A 20,617-nucleotide genomic window follows, 5' to 3' on the forward strand; every position below is an offset into this window, starting at 1 on the left:
CTGTTCAATTATCGCCGTGATATAATTAGGACCTACATTTGGTTTCTGCCAAAGTTATGTTGTTCACATGTAGTCACAGATCTCTTCCCTGTGTATTTTCACAGGAAACCGTGCTGCAGATGTGGAAAAATAACTATCAGGTCTAGTCTCGAGATGATGCACCGTCTCATGCTGGCTACGTGGCTGCTCTAACCTGTTAACATGCACACAGAGGAAAATCAAGACGCCACACAGGCGGTCCTGGGCCTGAGAGTGGTACACGTCTCCATTATGGGGTGCTCAAATTCTCCTTCATGTTACATTATCAAATCAAGCATGTGTTTCCTTTACTATATCCTTAAGGATTCTGGAGAGAAGGGTATATTTTTTATATTCTCTTGGTAATTGATCCCATTACTTTCCTTCCATCTCTCCTCTATCAGAAACTCCAAAGCTAAGCTGATTTACCTGGAAGTGCCCCATGTTTTTTTTTTTTGAAAGCACTTTTACAGTAACGCACTCTCCAGTGAATTGCACATTTGTTTCATTCATCTGTCAATCTGAAGGGGATTTTGTCACTTATACTTGCTGGAGAATTCATTCTTAAATTGGAGCTGAGATTTTGTAGAAATGTATAAATGCTGAAACGAGTAAATGTTGCTTCATATTTTCACACAGTAGATTTATATCTCTGAACACAAAGCCTGTGGAAGGGCTGATAACTGAACATGTTGGCGAAGTTTTCAATGACTTCCCTTAACACTGATCTCCTTAATGATCCTTGAGGGGGATTTTTAAGTTTCTTATTGGTTTGTTGAGGGAACAATCTTAAAGTATGAAATGTATACAGTATGGCGGAAAAAAAACAATCCCGGTGATAGTGGGCCATAAAAACTCAGGTTTCCACGACTGTGACATTATTCTTAAAAACCAACGGTTTTAAATGGTTTATGCTCTGGCTTAATCTGTCTGAAAAGCTGCACAGTAGCAGTCTTATAGGCTTGTTTGTGTTTAGCAGTTACGTAATTGGCCTGCATTCACAAGAGATTATAGTGGGGTGCTTGTTGCTTGGGGTTTTCACTTAAGCTCAATAAAAAATGTATGTCAGCCCTAGATGTGGAGATTTGAACTGATAAAGATAGTTTTATTTCATGGGTTATTCACAGATGTATATTTGTCACTTGAAGATTAAGGACACACTCTTTTCACATATTCTAGACTGGTGAACTATTATTTTTGGTTCCAATCATTTCATCTAATCATTAGTTCCTGCCACCTCATAGGTGTTGATGATTATATGTGCCAGAGTAATCAAAGAGCTTTAGACCAAATCCACAGATTGCAAATAATGGCAGCGTCACATCACACAAGTAATTTACACTTGTTAACTGCAGGGAGCCCTGTGAGTCCCGAAGGACTCTCCTATGATCGGCCAACTGGTATGGCATATGTTTGGATTTGTAAAATGTCTCAGAATGAATGCTACATGAAATTATCTCATGTTCAAAATCACATTGAAGTTTTGAAAATATAGGGAAACAGACCAGAAAGCAGATTAAATCAAATAACTAAAGGGTGAGTTTAGTTGTAGTGAAATATAGTCTGGGTAAAACCACACCTGTCAACTTTCAAAATACAGTATTTTACATGTATCATTCAATACATACAATATGAATAAATGTGTCCATGTGCTTTTGCTTCTGAGCTCATATGTGTGCGTGTTGGTGTCGTGTTCTGCATTAAAATCAGACTTTGCAAAAGGCATAGCCACTATCCAGGTGACTGGTAATATGAATGCAAACATGTCAGTCCAACTAAATTTTCAAGTGCATTTAGGTTCTTTTAGGTGAAACACTGCTGCAGTGGCATTTTGACAGCAGCTAACTTAGCTAGATCATTTTAACTGGCCTGCCAACCTGATTCGCTGATCACGAGTTGGGGCAGCTTTTTAAAACTGCATTTACTGTTGCCATTAAAAAAAAAAGTATGCATATATTTAAGGAAGTAGTGAGACACAACATGTTTCAAGTTCTCATTTTAACCCCACCATTATCTTTCTTTAACCGTAACCAAGTGGTTTTTGCGCCCAAAAAATAACCAGGGCCACTAATTTAAGACACGCTCCCATTGGTCATATTTAAGCGGAGAAACACATGATCTATATATGATCATATGGACAGGAGCACTTGTTCATGAATACTTCCTCAAGTAAAGCAGAATCCAAGCAAACACAAAAATGTGGTATTAATACAAGCAGTCTTTATGTGAGCTAGATTTAATCCAGTTGATAGAATGCTGTATTGAGGGTCGTAGAAAAGCTCCAAGCAATGCCCATGTTTGTGTATGCTCATTATTGCCACTGCTCTGAGCTTCAAGAGGGTGCTTACGCTTATCAAAGAGTGAATTATCAAGCATGACATAAACAGGCATAATTAGACCATCAATCAAGTAAATTAGTTATGGATTATCTCTCTGTAATTGACCCTTTTGTATTACAGGTTCAAAGTGAAACTTAGCCAAAGATTTTTTTAAAGTGGGCTGTGTGGCTGTGATTTATGCTTTCCATTCTGTCTCTTATGAATATAGCAGAGGGTAACCTCATCAAATTCAAAGCAGTTAGAATTTCTCTGGCCTACGCAGCTGTTGTTATGTTGTCCCCACTGGACTGGTGATGACGAATCCCCCTGAAATGTGTCAGTAGGCCTGCAGAATTGCACAGGAAAGAGAATAGATTTTCACTGACTTTGTAAAATAATTTAGTTATCGTGAAATGGGGCAGAAGTCTTCTTTATGTGATGAATCATAGGCTAATACTCAAAAGGAAAAGCTTGGCTCTTAGCAGCCTATGCAATATGGCACTTTCTGGAACCTGGAATGTGAATGCTCTCTGGCCAGGCTTCTGTGAGATCTGTAAATGAACTTGACGTACTGTATCAGAGGAGATAACAACAAAAGAGCTGCCAATGTACCAAGGTGATTTGCATCCAGTCACTGCGGGCCCTTCTGCTTTACCTCAGTGAGCTCTTAGACAGGTTTTCAGACACTCTTTGGTAAAGCAAGCAGCAAGCCAGCGATTGTGACGTCTTGAGATGTTTACTGCAGAGCTGAGCAAGAGGAGGTGGGGCAGTCATTTCTCATCCTCTGTATGGCCCCACGAGTATGTGAGTGTTGCTCGAAAAATCACTTAAGGAGAAAGTACTGTGAGACAAGACTTGAGTGAACAATTTGAGATCTGTGTGCCATTCTTTCAAATTGCACATTCCATGTGTATTGTTATGAGTTTACTGTATACACCTGTTTTATGTTGCCTGCACACTGCATGAGAAAACCAATGTAGTTGTCATGTGTGGCATGATCCACAGGCTTGATGTTGTGAGTATCACACTGCCAAACCATTTCTGGTTCTAGCTTCTCAAGTATAACAATTTGCTTTCTTTCTCAGGTTTTATTCCATTTTTCTTTTTCACAGAATTTTGGACAGTTGTCATGATAATATTTTGAAATGTACTGCATGGCATAAAAATAATAATAACAAAACATTAGTAAATCAAGGCTTTGAGTGAAAGATTTGAACTGTGATTTGCTCATCCTTCCAAAATGAGTCTGTGTCCAACAACCAGAGATGGGTATGAATAAAATTAAATTTTCATCTTATCAAGTACTTGTTGGTTTTTTGGGATTGTTTTTAAAAAAGTGTTTTATTCTTTTTTAAATGATAATTAATTCCTAACAAGATATTTTAAATATGACAAAATACTGTTTCTACAGCAGCAACAGTAATGTTAACAACAGCAGAATCTCAATAACATTCCTGACATCAAACTACTGAGTGAAGTTTAAAAATAAAGAAGAACACAGATTCCTGGTTTGGGAGGTTAGCTATTGTCTCAGCCAGCAGCTAAATATATTTTATATTTTATTTTATATTTTATATTTTTACTGCTATTTTATTGCTTTCTATTATTCTATTGTTATCTATTGCTTCCTGTATGCTGCTGTAGCGGAAAAAAATGTCCCCTCTGGGATTAATAAAGTAACTACCTAACCTAACCTAACCTAACCTACCTAAATTTACAAGAGTTTGACTACTTTTAATAAAAAGTAAGTTGATAAGAAAGCGGAACTTGCAACCAGACATTTCTCCGTTCTCTGTTTAGGAGATTGTCACTACAATGAGAGTAGAAGGACCACCTTAAATGTCGGGCAACCTTAAGGCCTTTACACATCGAGGGCGTGACGAATAAACGACATGAAAGTGCAAAATGCTCGGCGGTAAATATGTTGCATCAAAACTATTCATACCGAATGTGATGCAAATTTGCAACAGTTGTGACAGTTAAAACAATTTTTTTTAAATATGTTCGAGACAGTTTTTTTTTGTGTTAAAATAACAACGTACTCAAAATGGCAAAAATATTTTTGTAAAATCAGCACGGCGGGTATTTAGGTATTGAGATATAACACTTCAGGGGGAAACTTCATTGTCGTAAATGTATGGTCCCTTTGTTTTAAACTGTCACAGATGCTTTAATATTATGTATTGGAGTGCACAACAATCCGCCACGATACAGACAGATGATATTGGACAGACAGAAAGAATTTTGTTTGGGAATAATTTAGGCTCAGAATTGATGATACAGATGCGCCGACCAACACGGATGAAGCTGTGCTCCGTCTGCTCCATCACAGTTGTGGGGGTCGTCTCCAAGTTGCTCTGCAAATGTACTTCAAGTGCAGCATCTGAATGTCACAATGTGATTGTTTTATGCATATATTTTTTTGTGCCAAGCTCTGAAATTTGTTTTCCTTCATCGCTTTTGTGCTGCAAAATATTCACATTCTGTTTTAAAGTACTTATGAGCAAAACAACCGTTCGAAAAAACATTTTGCTCTGCCAAAAAACAACAACAACAAAAATTGCCTTCGTGTGTAAATGCCTCAAACTGAGCCTGATCAGACTCGGCGACCCCGTGGTTGGTCATTTCAGGGCTAGCCACTTCACACTAATTAACAGGTGGTCTTGTGGAGTTGTAGCATTTATTTACTGACAAACAGCTTAAACTGTACACACATGCTGCACTGCTACATTAACAGATATACTGCAAACTTAATATTCTGCTCTGGTGTCCAAACATCTCTCACGCTCTCTCCCCAGCAGTCTCACTCACTGGCGCTCACCTGGCGAACCCACCTGGTTGTGCTCCTGACCTGACACGCCTTCTTTGGCCTTTAACAGTGACGTTCTGCCCCTCTAAAAACGCGAACGCCTCTTAAAAGACCTCGCTCGGCTCTTTGCGTCATTGCTGTCTGAAGCAGGGAGTTTTTGTTCATATCAGTTTTAACACATCTTATTTTACACATCTTGTACACAAATACAGAAAAATAATATTGAAATTTCTTCCGGTTTTATTGCTGTGAAATGGATTTACACAATATTCCGATGCCATTTATCACAGAGCTGAGAAAAAAAAAACAGCAGACAGGCACTGACAGAGACTAGCATCCATTACAGCCGAGTTTACCGGCATAAGACACAAGCAAGCCCGCCCACATACCTACCACTCTTTATATATTAATATATTTTGAACAGAAAAAGAGTCACATAAGAAGAAGTAGCTATTTAGAGCCTAAAGTCCTGAAAACAAACAACAAAAAACAAACAGTTGACTTTGTATCTCCAGAGAGAAGTTGGAAGTTTTCCCATTCACTTCAAAACAGTTTTATTCAGAGCCAGCATCGAGCAGCCATCAGGGCTGAGCATCTCAAGGCACTTCCACATTAATTTCAACATTCAGCCACTGTTCTTGGCACTCTGTACTCACTACGGCATCTGTGGACTGCAGTTTTTCTTCTTGTAATTTAACTGACGGCTCCTTAAGGGTAGAAGGTAGGTATGTACTTTGATCTTGCACAACAATTGTGACTGAACGCATTTTTTAGGATTTCTTCATTTAGTTGCATTTACATCATTGTTTCTTTTACGAAGCATACTTTGCCATCTTTGTGTCTACATGAACACAGTTTTTGAGTGAGCCCACAGAAGCACAGAGACCAAATTCCTATTGCAGTGAAAAATAGTCATTTTTATTGAACTGGAAGATTTTCGTATGTGGCCACAAAAGAAAAAAAAAAAAATCTACAAATCATGTTGAAACGTATCAGTAGACAACAGCAGCAGCAGCAGCCAAATAAAAAAAAGTACTGCAAGGCTGCACTGACAATGGCATCTCTTGTTTTTTTTGTTTTTTTTAATACAAAAAGCTTCTCAGGGGTTGAAACATCTATGTTGTAATTAATGTCATTAATTCTGCTTGTCATCTTTTTGTCATTGCATTTAGAAAGCCATCTATTCTTCTGTCAAATCACAACTTTTCAGCCCTACAATCAGCTCTATCAGACCTGATCACCCACTTTCTGTATGTATAAGACACTGAAATTTCAAATTTATTCGCAAGAAGATAAAACAACATAATCTTTTCGCCAGTAATAATGCCTCTGAGGTGTAAGCCTATTGAACATATCAGAACTTATGGTTCAAAATCTCCAAATTGAACACACTCCACATGTGTTAAGACATACTTATGATCGGATTCCTTCAGACATAACTAGATAAAGGCTGATGACACGCCTGCAACACATTATTGAAGAACTTCTTGTTTAAAAGTGCTAATTTCACGGTGGGACCTATTTTCCATTTAAACTGTTGGGTTCATTGGGTAATTGAGAAGTACCAGTGTCTTCAGTATTGGGTAACTTCTGGCCTGTGTTCCAGTTGTCAGTCTTGCTGGTGTTGACAGTGTGTGAGTGTATGTGTGAGTGTGCGTTAGTGCAGAAGCCTGTGGGGAAGGCACATGCTGCGGGTATCTGTCACTCCACTATTCCAAAGAGCTTATCACAGAGGGAACACTTTCTGCTTCGCCAGTTATTGGAATGGAGATTCTTTCTGTGTGTCTGTGTAATACAGATTTTCACTGGATGGCAACGGTGGTGTTAATTTGCAGAGATATCAAATACCAAATGTATCATTATTTGATGTCAAAATACTAAGCCATTTTAAATTAATCTTGCATTGGTTGCAAGCCTGAATGAATGACGTTGACCTAATCAGAGCAAAAGTGGTTTTAATTTTGCGCCATTATGAAGTTGGAACATTAAGATTGCACTATTTTGTGACCCTTATTATAGTTTTGTTTTTATCTTCAGTACAACTGTGTCATAGTCGAGGGTGAAATGGTTCAGCGTTCTCACAGTAGGCATTCATGTCAAAGCCACGATGTAGCAGATGGAAAGGAGATGCGTCAAGTGAAAGTCCCTTAAAGGCATCTAGCAATTGTTTTTCAAGTAGAACACGAGTTGCTGCTGTATGCAGGAGCTGTTACTGAACGTGACATTTTCCCAAATGGGATTTCGTTATAATATCTGATGACCAGCTGTACTTTCTGATCAACATCCATCATATGCAGTTGCTACTCTCTAATACAGCTTTGACCTGTTGTGTTAAGGTCAAACCTGTTGTGAAAGAATGATGATTCACAACCCTGTGTCCCTGACTGAAAGAGAAGAAACACAATGGAATCGTGATGTAACATAAATTAAACATCTTGTGAATACTTGAGAGTTTCTGAAAACAGAAAGTCAAGGCAGGAGAGTGGTTTGTGTAAATTGAATATCAGGTTTACTTGAATTGTTGTTGCTGTGGAAATGTACATTATCCTGAATGTGTTAAGACTTCACTATGAAATATAAATGGTGGGGATTTGAAATAAAGACCCATTTCTAAAGTAACTTGATTATTTACTCTAAAGTACCAGTTTGCACATACAGATCAATTTAATCTCCTCTGTATGCTTCCAGTTGTAGAGCTTCTTACTCGATACATTATGTCTGTCAGCTTACTTGTCAAATTATGTCTCCTTTCATCTTCAAAACAGTCTTTAAATAAATCTTCAATATTCATGGTTTGAACTGATTTCTTTAAATGCATTTTTAGCAGTGATGAAATCAATTGCCTGCAGTTTGTCACCACACAAATGTTGGAAACAGGGTAAATGGAGCTGATGCGCGAGCTTCACGAGGTCTGGACTTTTGAAGAAATGTCAGATTTTGATGTTTGTCAATGCCATGGCAGCCTATACTCTTTAGAGATGTTAGGCAAATAACAAACAAAATATCAAATTGCATCCTCATCGTCATAATATTTATATTTTACCTTCCACTGCTGCTTAAATTCATTGCCTGCCACACATTGATTTGGCCTCTGTATACACTGGCAAGCCCCATTCTAATTCATCGAGTAAGCTATTCAGCCATTGCCCTTTTTAACAGCCCAAAGTTTCCTGACCAACTTTACGCTAATAACCAATCGGCCCTAGAGTCTGGCGTTGTATTGTTGCCTGGAATTTATTTGTCCTCCCATAAATTATTCAGTATTTTGCATCGACTAACTGCCATACCTTTAAGGTTGTAGATGCCAGACCTTGGCACACCTTGCATGTTAATACGGACAGACTCACAAGGTGAGAGACAATCCCAGAATGACCAGGGCTTCAGTGGAGTTATCCTGAGAGGTAGAGCTTTTGTTATGTCTCCTTATTGTTTGTAGACTTTTTGTTGTGTCAGGAGTTCTCGATATTAATTTTTCAACCCTGCACTGTTTGTCATGCTCTAAGCCTGTTGCTATCCGAGGAGCTCGGTAACAGCTTGTTGGGCAGATCATCAGATTATTGCACTGCGGAGTGCTGCTTTGTTGCTGAGCCAACATAGTGTGAGGTATTGTGGCCCGTCACCATCAGGATGTCAATGCAGATCCTCAGTCCATCTGTCTATAGACATCTACTGTGAGGGCACATCCCATCCCCTCTGACACAAGTGCAATTACAAGTGCCTGGCAGAGTTAGGTAGGTTGGAGCTGAGCTAAAACAAGCTCACAGTGAACCATCTTGCTTACATTTAACTTTGCTGCTTGTCAGGGAATCTTGAGCACGGGTTCACCCTGCATGCAAGTTGTGTTGTCACTAAGAGCATTTCATATCCTATCTTCTAAACATTCTTTCTTTTTGAAGGTACAAGGCTACTGAAGTATGTAAAGAAACTCAAGAGAGTTGTGGAAAAAGAAGTAAACTTTCACAATTTTGTAAAAAAAAACTATTCTCAACCTAAGCATTTCAAATTATGTTAGATAACTTTAAGTAGTGGAGCTTAATTACAGTTTGAATAAAGACAAATACTCGACACTACGGCTTAAATATTTCTTTTCACCACCTTCACTTCCACAGCAGCAAAACAAATTAAAATAAAAACCTCTAAGTCTACATAATTTGCCGCTTACTGACGTCATGTTAGATGTCATGTAATTAAGACCTTCAAATTGTGTTATTACCTGTGGTTTGGCTCAGCAGGTGATAAGTGCTTCGAAAGAGCTCCGAAGCACATGTCGTAAAAGTGAGGTGTTGATGGAATGGTGCTTGTGTGTGTGTGTGTGTGTGTGTGTGTGTGTGTGTGTGTGTGTGTGTGTGTGTGTGTGTGTGTGTGTGTGTGTGTGTGTGTGTGTTGTGTAATTCTGGATGTGCTACAGGAAGGTGAGGTGCTAAGATATCTATATATATCATAAACCTGCCATTCAGTGAAAATATAGCTACGTCCAAAAATGTAAACTTTGTTTGGGAACAAATATTGAACTTGGTCAATTCCTATGAAAATTACTCTGCTCTCTAGTTGTGAAAATAAAAGATTTTGAGCCTATAACACAGAAGAAAGCCTGACTGTAAATCCAGCATTATGTAACTAGGGCTGTGCATGTGTATATGTGTGCATGTGTCCATGAAGTGCAGGGTAGTTTGGCCAAAAACGTGTGTATTTTTAAGATCGTGGTAGTTTCAAGCTATATCGCTTTTTTTTCTTCAATTTTTGGATGACTGGGCATTTATATATGTTTGTAGTGGCTTGTTCGACCTTCAGGAGTACATCGAATATAACATTTTAATATCATCATGTATATATTGCACACTTGACTAGAGACTTGGTGTGAATTTTTATTTTCTTTCTTTACTTGCTATTCTGCAAAACATATGGACATCATTTCTTGTTTCTGTCCAGCCTTTGTCTTAACCTTTTACCTGACAGGAGCGCTCACTTAGTGCTGGGGCGGCAGTTGATGGACGACACATGACGCGCTGCAGCAGCACATGCATGTTTTCAGTTTAAGAAGGACCATGTGCTTCCAGTCGCGGATTGTTATTGCGTTCTTAATGTAACTCCACTGCTTGCTCTTCCTATCATAGGGAGTGCCTCGAGAAAATGTCAGACATTTTGGCTTTAAAGTGCCAGTTTAAAATAATTTCCTGGGTGCAACTCCAGTTCTATCAGTATGAATATATTTGCTGCCGAATAAAGACACAGCATTATTTTCAGCTATGTATGGTGATGTATGAAAGAGAGATTCTTATGACGCAATTGACTAGCTTGTTTAAAAATGGCAGTCCCCGACTGGCGAAAAAAATTAAATGAAAATGCAACAAACTTTCAGTCTCAAATTATGCAGGATGAATTGCAAGAACAGATTTCCTGTTGGCAACTCGTGAAGATTAGGTATTTTAACAAATGCTAAACTTCTAAATCAAGTTCTTTTTCCCTTTCATGACAAATTTAGATCAACAGTGCAGCTCATCATATACTAATCCTAAATAAATCTGCATCTAGCATGTAAAACATGTAACTTCTTGCAATGCACAGGTCTTTTTCCATCTCTCTAACTATTTGCAATCTCAGCGTGCTGACATTAGCATCTTGCCCTTTTAAACCTTTTAGCTCAGGTACAGTAGTGCTGATGGAGTAGCTGAAAGCTGACACATTTTCACTCATCTAAATTTATTCAGGCAAGGATTGCTGGCTACACAAGCTCATCTTCAGTCTGTCCATACCTCCGATTCAAAGTGCAGCCATACCTGTGATCTGCATAGTACAGCTACAGTCTTACACTACTGGTCACTGAGCAGCTTCTCTGGAGCGGCTGAAGATTAGGTGCTTTGCTTAAGGGCAGCTTTAAGGTAATCATTAAGAAGATTTTCCTACATGATACCTGGATATGAACTACTGACCTTCTGCTCAAAAGTCTGCACAAGTTTACTTCTGCCTGTGTAGTTTTAACCTTAAGTCATTTTTTTTTGTAGTTGCAATTAGTAATCATTAAGATATTAGGCTTAATGAATCAGAATATTTAGCAGTTACATATGACAAATGTTTCTTCAATTAAAAAAAAAAGTGTTAACTTGAGACTCTTTTAAATGATGGTTGCTTGATCTCTGTTGATGCAAAACATGTTCATGATGAAATGTAGTTACTTTGCAAATGAAGGACAAAACCAAAATATTGCACTTACTGAAATTTAGATGATTTCAATAAATGAAAAGTCAGTGGACCATTGAAACTACATTTGATTCTAAGTGGAACAAGAAATTTCACAACAGTCCAAACCAATTGATATTGAGATATTGTACTAAAATATCAACCTCATGGTGGTGGTAGAGGTAAAAAAAAAAAAAAGCAAGGGATCACAGAAGTCATTAGGATTTCTCTTCTCTGGACTTTGTCCATCTAACAAAATTGTATGATAATACATCCAACATAAATTCCACAAAATACAATTGATTTATTTCATTTCAGTGATAAAATTCTAAGTTTGTTTCCCAATCCACAGTAATTCCCTGCACTCTGTTTATTGTCTGTCATTAAAAGCATAACTGACTGAAAATTCTGTCCTTCTTTCCAGGGTGTCACTATTATGGAAAGTTATTACAGCTTTAAAGGGTCACTTCCCCTATATTATACTGAATAAAGGCCTATATTTCCACTAATCACTCGAGGTGTTTGGTTTACTGTTCGGAGGTTTTGATTTCTGTATGTTATAGATTCCTCTTCTTATATTAACACAGTAGAGGTGACTAAATTACCTGAAAGCATTGAAATTCCTCATGTTAGTACTTTTCTTTCTTCCAGAAATAGGATCCTACTCTAATAAATCTACAACCCTCCACAAGATTAGTTTGTACTGAGACTCCTATTTTACCACAAATAGTCATTATGAGAAAAGTTGACAGCGAGGTCTTTGGATTGTTCATAATAGCCTACATAGAGCATTGTCTTTTAGAACGACACCATCCTTAATGGTTTTGTGTTGTGTCGTTCTCGTGTGCTTCATTCAAATGGAAATAACTTTTTGGAAAAGGAGTTGAGCCTCATCACTTCCTGCTGGCGAACATGCACGGATACACTCAGTGAGTGAACTTGGCTAATGTAGCTTAGTTTAGCACAATATAATCAATGTCCAAATCAATAGGTTAATTCCTCAAGTGGTTACATTTACAAAGCCAAGCGGAGACACACAGACCCACTTTCAAGTTTTTACAGACTGCTCTGACAAACACAATGTTAGGCTGGCCCATATGAGGATAAAGTGTTGAGACTTACCACAGGTGCTGAAGCTATTCGGTCATAGATTGCCTGACTGCCAGGTAAAGGTGCTTGTCCAGTGATGTCTTCACTTCATACACAGTGAATGTGAGTCCTGAGTGATTAGTCATTTGCTTAAACCACCAGAGACAGGACCAGCAACAACTTCGAGTTTTATGGCGGATGGCATCCAGCGAAAGGTGCATTACCGCCACCTACTGTACTTCAATACCGTACTGCAGTTAATATGCTTAAAACCCAGCGTTCTTCTCCAATATTCACCGAGGAAACTCCTAAAATATCAAGAATTATACACTGAGTTTGGCTTGTTTGTCAACGCGACAGGACTTCCCGTTTCAGAAGCTGGGAATTAGAAGGTATATACAGTTCATCGAGTGGGGCAACGCTGTCGGAGGTGCACAAGCACTTACCTGATCCTAGAGAATCAAGAAACTACAAATATTTTTGTTTTACACATTACATTACTACAGTGTTATGAAGAGCACACAGGGGCGCGTTATAACAGGAAATAGTTCGGACGATTCCAACGTTAACTGACGGACCGGGGCTCCAACAAAATGGTTCGGCCTTACCCTAAACATGGCACGAGCAGTACGGCGTCACGTCACGTCTCAGCGTATTGAAGTTAAACATGGCTCCATAACACGAAAAGACAGAAGAGAGAGAGGGAAAAAACGGCCAACTGTATGTCACCCATGTTTTTCCACAAAGGTAGGCGTTTTCTGTATGTGGCGGAAATTACCCTGTTTACTTTGTCCAATATGCTAATTTTGCTCCCCACATTATAAATGTCTTCATAAAAAATTACGAGTTCACAGTTTTGTTCAAATTATAGCTGACATTTTTTCAATGCTTTTAGTATGAAAAGCTTTTCATACTAAATGAGTTACCCTGCCCCTGTCTGGTGCCAGGCCCAACAGGTGCATCTCCAGGCTCACAGCCCTGTCTCCCCTTTCCGCTATAAAGCAGCTTCCCACCTCAGCCGAACAGAAAGGTGAGCAGTGTTATTGTGAAATGACATGTCAGTTCACATAACTGGTGAGGGTTCGTGGGAATTTACTTTTTCATTAATATAAAAAAGAAAAGAAAATGGATACGCTATTTTCAATAACAGAGGTTCAAGGACTGCACATATTTTTCCACATTAAAAACCATTACATGAAACGACAGTATTGAATGCTGCGCAGTTGGGAGCATTAAGTGGGTCAGTCTGTATTAAAAGTGACCAGCAGAGTTAAAATAATACCTTCAAGTCGAGGCATGTCTTCATCAAAATTGGCTGCTGATTTTATTCTTTTGTTTCTCATTTTATTGTACAGATGATCGTTTTAATTGAAGACATGAATGGATATTTTAGTTTTATTCATTAAAATAAATGTGTTCCTTTTAAAGTTGAGTAAATATTACCTCTAACTTTAAAAGATTATGACAAGGTATCGATTTTGCATCAAATAGTGAATTCCAATGTGTGCAGAGTGTTGCATGCATGTATGCAGTGGTATAAAAAGGATAGTGCCACTTGGACAATTTTGCCCCACCCCTCATTTCGTGGCAAGTTCAGTCTCTTCGATGTAGTACATTAATATGTTGTTCAGGATGTTGTTGTTCTTTTCATGTACATTACAGCTAGTCATGGTAATCGAGTCCATTTAAGAACAAGTGAGTGTTTGTGTTGACAACTACCTGTGCAGAGCCTGTGCTTCATTGTACTACAGTCAGTAAGCCGTTCTTGATTGTTCCTCATTTAAAACCTGCAGACCTTCCCTGGTGGAGGTTCTGGCTGGCAGAGACCGCAGCAGTAAAAAAAAAAAAAAAAAAAAAAAACGGGTCTGGGCCTCAAGCCTGACGGGTTGACCGTGTCCCCAACCTCCTCCACTTAAGCGGACTGCTTAGAGGGCTAATGGACTGGTGTGCGCAGAGGCCAGTGTGGTGTTTCTATCTAGTGATACCCGGTCCTGGCCCACTCGTCAGAACCACCATCATTGTGGTTCAGCGGCTTCTCCCTGCTCACCTTCCTTGAATCTCCGCTCCCCGTCTCTCCTCCATGTTCCAGAGGAAGGCAGGGGTTCAGTGTTAAAAAAAACAAAAAAAAAAACCCTGACTTGAATATTCTCAGTCAGTTGCCAGATCTCTATAGATGATTCAGCTCATCAACCCACAGGGGGAAGCCCTAAGATGTTGTTCAGCCATAAAGTTTTCAGGACCACTTTTGTCAAAGAAGACTTTTACTGCATAAGCAGTAATTTACATTTGGCGCTGTGGCTCTGTTCTGGGAGCTCCCTGCCCTTCCACGTACTTACGTGGAAAGCCTGAGACGGGGAGCAACACCTCCCTGTTCTTCCATCTGCCTACATGAAAGATTAAGGCAGAGAGAGCAGCAGCAAGAACCCAGCAGAACAGAGCAGGCATCAATGACAACAGAAATGACATTGATTAAAACAGACACAGTATTAAGGTGGCGGCGGGTGGCAAAGCGGCTGGCAGAGGAGGCAGGCTGAGCAGCTTAAATAAGGCGCCCTGTTTGAGATTTGTCAATGAATGCATTGCCGGGAATCAGCTGAGCGTCAGCTGATGTGGGCCGGCCTCAGGAACAGTTGTTAAGCTATCAAGAGAGCTGAGCTTGACTTTGGGGCCTGCCTGAACTAACGCCATGCTCCATTTGTGGAACCTCTGGACTATTTGTTTTTTAACCAGACACTTCAGTAGTTGGCTGTGACTTCCCTGAAACCAAGTGTATTTGAGGAGGTGCTGCAGTCATTCTCTTTCTTTTAGTTATGTTGTCAGGGTTGGTGTGTCCTGGTGGTGGGGCCTAATATGATACATTTTAACGGGGCCAAAAATCCCTGCTGGCCCCTCTGAGACCACAAAGAAACATACTGTCAGCAGAAGGTTCAGTTTCATGTATGAATGTCTCAAAACCTCAACACACAAATCTAAAACAATCTGCTGCTTTTTGTGATGTGGTTAAAACGACCGTTAAAGGTTTTTACTTTCACAGAGTCACCAATCTTTTAAGGCCTGCAGAATGTACAGTTTATTCACAATACATAATCCATGTATCCGTGTGTGCTCACCGCTGCACGCCCTACCAGCTCATTAAATGTGCGAAACAAGATAACCCACAAAATTTGAAAATAATTCCCATGTGGCACAAGAACTCAACAGCGCAGATACAAGGAAGTGTCGGAGGAGACGAAAGGATTATCAATCCAATCTAATCTCTCACGCTCTGTCATTACAGCAATATGTTGCGTGTGCATCCTCATGCACAGTGCTTTGTAAGAATCACTTAAATTATAAAAGTTAATACTTTTTTGCTAGTTTGGGTGTAGACATTCTTAATATACAAGATGATTATCCTGTAATATGTGGCATTTACAGCAATTAGAGACATTGCAGCTGCTGTAGAGTACTTGGAGTCTGCTTCTATGACAAATCAGACCTTAGAGTTGAATGTGACATTCACATTTCTGAACAATTCAGAGAACTTGAGAAACTTCTCTTTACACTTCTTCAATGAGTTCAGCAATCATTGAAACCTACTTATCCTTGCAAGGTTAAAAGCTAAATGGATTCAAAGTCAGACAAATCACTGCTTTTATTTTGCTTATCTGTAAATTTGTCTCCATTATATTGCGTTGGCTGTGAGCTCCGAGACTTAAACAAAGTTCCTTCAAGCAAAGGACCATTTTTCAACAAGCTAGGCAGGTAATTATGTATTATTTATTTCTACTGACAATTATGTGTCTTTGAGCTAAACTAAACTCCAGACATATGGGGGCTGACTTAGCTTTAAAGTGTTAATTAGACTTCCAATATCAGGAAACTGAGGCTATCACTGCTAGGTCTCATCTTTCTCTAATAATAGCCTGGTGCACTACAGGCTTTTCTGATTCCAAATTATAAAAAAGTTTTAAAATTATTCATTTTATCCAACTCATATATTTTTTAATACACTGTAAAACACCCAGAGGGAAATTATTTACATTTCATGCTTTTTCATGTGGAAGATAGAAATACTCCCAAAAGTCTGAGCACTCATTTTGGCTGCTGAAAGTCATAAGGAGAACAGATATTTGTTACTTTGCTGAAATTAAATACAATTTTCGAAGCGGGCGTCCTAATCTTATGTAATATTGCCTGCCATGCTTCAGATTTTTTACTCAAGTTCCAGTAGGATCAGATTTACATTTTGCATTCAATTTTCCACCATTCTTATCTACAGTAAAATTTGTTTTGCTGACATAATTTCCAGAATCCCTTCAGAAGTCGAGTCTATTTGCGTTAAAGTTCAATATAGATGAACTGGGACCGCATGACATGTTTGTTGTAAACTGTGTTCCCAGTGGCAGTTGATATAAATTACACTTCACTCTGTACCCCTAATGAAATACTATTTATTTTCAGAGCAAATCAGGCATAACCAATCCTGGTTCATCAAATGGCTGCTCAATAACTTGGTCTATATAAGTATTATATAATATAATAAGCAATAATAATTATCTATGTATAGATGATTATGGCTCATTAGAAGTTGTATATAATAAATAACAGTGTGTGTGTGTGTGTGAGGTGGGGGTATTTTGTCATCATTGTTGGGCACATCGTTCCACTTTAGATTTTGTCATTGGGGAATTATTTTACATTTTTAAAAAAAACATTATTTTCGTTCTACTTGTTTTAATCAGTTTCTTTTTCTCAGAAGCAAGCCTTTGATTTTGGGAGATACAGTTTTTGGACTGCAGATTTTCAACTAAAGTGGATTTTTTTTTTTTTTAATGAAACTCACATTGTTCCTTAATATTAAACAGCAGTGTGTATAGGGAGTGTCAAAAATGTAATGTACAACAGTGACTCACCAGAAGGGAATTGCAAAATAAACCCAAACTTATTTGAATATTTCACTGTAAGACTGTAAGAAAATTTGCTCCTTCAGTAATAATTAAAGATAATAATAATTTCTATTAATACACACAGATTTGACAAGCAATGCAAAAGCTTTTACTCAGAAGGCAATATAACCACAGAAAGCCGAAACAAAAGCAGGACAAACTAAAGGTAAAGTTAACATTAAGTTAAGTCGAGAGAAGAAAGAAAGACGATGGAAGATAACGTCTGTAAAATGACATTTAACATTACAAATTTTAAACATATTCTTTTAAATAACAATTTAAAAGAAGCTTTAAATAACAATTTAAAAGAATAATCAGAAATAAATAGACAGGATCACATAAGAGCAGTCTGTAAAAATGGGTTTTAAGAAGTGATTTAAAAGAAGTCACGGATTCTGCGAGGATTATCTCCTCAGGCTGATGGCAAAAGCAGAGTCACCTTCAGACTTCAGCTGTGACTTTGAAACAGCCAGAAGGGTTCCAGAAGTGGCTCATATGGGGTCAACCTTTCTGTAATGTAGCTCGGGGTCAGAACCAGACTTGCTTTAAAAGTGATCTGTACATTTTTTTTAAATTGAAATCTTATTATCATATATTATCATATTGTTCACGATAATACTGGTACAATTTTTAATACAAATGTATTCAGGTTTGCAGCTCAGTGTAAGAGTTTAATTGACGGCCACACTGATTGTCTTGTGTGTTGTCCTCTGTGTTTCACACCGGGCAGCTCCGTCCCGGCTCCACACACACGGAGCAAAACAGAGGCGAGGCGAACGAGTGGATTTGTTCCGAAATAAAAGTGCAACAAAAGGCCAACTAATTCATTAATGGACAATTATTGATCTCTAACTTCAGAAATTCAGGCCAAAACATTGTTGAATCTGCCGACAGTGGAGAAGAAGTAATTAGAAGATCTGCTGTTGATCATGAAAGCCGTCCTGGCAGAGCAACAGCTCTTCTGCAGCTCTGCACCCGCGAATCCTCCCTTCAGCGCTGTATACACAATCTGAATCTCACTTTGACTTACTGTCGTCCACAAACTAAAGAACCGAGAGATCCTTTTTGTTTCATTTATACTGAATAGTTGATGGCATAATGTCACATTTAAGATGAAATGTGAATCTGTAATACTTATTTTGTTTAAGTTGTATACTATTAAAGTTAATAATGAAATATTTGTTAGTATTTTTTCTTATCGTCAATAACATCGTTATTGCAAAAATACCCAGATATATCATGATATTATTTAGTGCCATATTGCCCACCGCTAATCAATAAGCTGAACAGCGAGCCGGTGGAGAGAAGCCAGGGTTGGGGTGATGTGACGTCATCGGTCAACGTCAGTGAGAAGTTAGGTGTTGGCAAATAAGTCCTGAAGGTTGACTGGTGATGCATTTCAGTGCACACAGCAGAAAATCCTTGTTGAAGATAACGTTTTGGATACAAGTTTCCACAGTCAAGCCCCTCACATGTGTGACACATTTGTGATACCCCTGTTCAACTATCAGAAAATTGGATTGTAAAATAGGTACTAACAAACAAGATTTTTTTTTTTTTAATTTTTTTAATTTGTCATGCTTCGTTCTAGTCAAAGTCAACTGAAATGTCAGCAACCTGTGAGCTCATTTCCATATTGTTTGCAGTTGTATAATGACTCAAAATTAGCTTCTAATTAAATCTGAGGAATTCACACTTGAGAGCAGACGGTGTGTGTGTGTGTGTGTGTGTGTGTGTGTGTGTGTGTGCGTGCGTGTGTGTGGCGGCTGCGCCCATTGAAATTCATTTAGTTGTTCTTCACAGTGGAGTCAGAAAATAATGGGTGGTACACTCAAGTGAAAACACATCATCAAGGCTTAAGTTTACTTTGAGTGAAAATAAATGTTGTTTATGTCAGAAGCCGATTGAAGTTACAAGAATCATATCCTTTTTTTCATTACCAGTGACTGATTCGGATGTGATTACGGCAGATTTAGGGGTGATTCAGTGGAACTTCTGCAAGCCAGCTCGGTACCTGGAGCTGCCTTTTTCTGACAGTAGAATATATCTTCTACATATCTGACAGGTCTGTTCTCAAAAACCATTTAACACAGTTGACACAAAGAGATTTTGTAGCCTGGTCGTACTTGTATCGATTTTGGTCCGCATGTTTCTGCACCCCTGGCATTTCAAATGTACGTAATTCTGCTACACTTTGTCTTATCCTGTCAAATATTGTGTTAGGCTTGACCTGAAGAATCACTTATCAATAATTGCTATCAATCAGTAAACATGGATGCAGCAAACTCGGCACAAACCAGCAATAGTTGGTGTTTTCGTCTCAGGGTTCAAAGGAACAGTCTGGATTGCATTTATCGTTATTCGCTTTTGTTATCCCTTTTATGTGAATATCACTCTTTGATGTTTGGTAATTGCGCTGTAAGCTTATTTTAGCAATCTGCAAATTTACTGCACAATGTAAGCACATTTCTGTAAACTATTCAGCTAGTTCGGCTTAAGGAGGCAGATGGTTTCATTTGTATGTGGTCGTTAAAGCACACATCGTCCTCGCTGATCGGTTATTTAAATTTGCATTTAAATGTGTTTGACCTTGAGACTTTGCACACACTGCCTACTCTTTGTTGCTTCACACCTTTAATTGGCTAATTATTTTGGGTTTTGTGCTCAGCCTGCTTCATTATACTTGGTGTGTGTTTATGCTTTCTCGTGTTGCTGGCGAGAGGTGATTAGGCAGGCGATTTGTAAGCATTGGATTATTTTTTTTTTCACTAATTTTGTTTTTAGGACTCTGAATCACCTTGAAATTTGTTCTTAAACTGTGGAAGCGTGTTTATCTCTTAAGGCAGTCAGTCAGAAGATAGATATTATCAAAAACAAGCAACTGATTATGAGATCAGTTGTTTAGTGTGTTATCATAGCAGAAATGTGATAAACAGTCTCTCAGTAAGTCTGCACAGGGGTCACTATCAAAGAGTTTGTGCAGTAAACCCGCTGATCTCAGCACAGACATAGAACATATGGCAGGTAACCATGTAAACCAAGCCTTAAAAGTAAGGGATCACAAATGTGAAATCAAACAATTATCGGACTGTTGTTGTCTGTGTTAACGACGGCTTTTGAAGCTTTGGATGCTTTAGAGACTAACAGAGGAACTGTGCTTGCCATTAACAACGCAATAATTTCAGAGCTTTTAATCTATAAAGTGTTAGTCATAATAACTGACAGTTACTGACACACAGTCTTTAAATCTTGTGGGGTAGCTCACCTATAGCTGATGG

At 38.5% G+C, this 20,617-nt stretch overlaps 1 protein-coding gene across 3 annotated transcripts in view; it reads left to right on the top strand.

The window, feature by feature from the left end:
• The window catches only part of cadm2b (cell adhesion molecule 2b), a 139,484-nt gene that overhangs the window by 18,586 nt on the left and 100,281 nt on the right, over positions 1–20,617 (top strand). The window lies entirely within an intron of this gene.

Source organism: Embiotoca jacksoni, unplaced genomic scaffold (assembly GCF_022577435.1).
Source record: "Embiotoca jacksoni isolate LCO1_2020_lvr unplaced genomic scaffold, fEmbJac1.0.p SCAF_28, whole genome shotgun sequence".
NCBI lineage: Eukaryota > Metazoa > Chordata > Actinopteri > Embiotocidae > Embiotoca > Embiotoca jacksoni.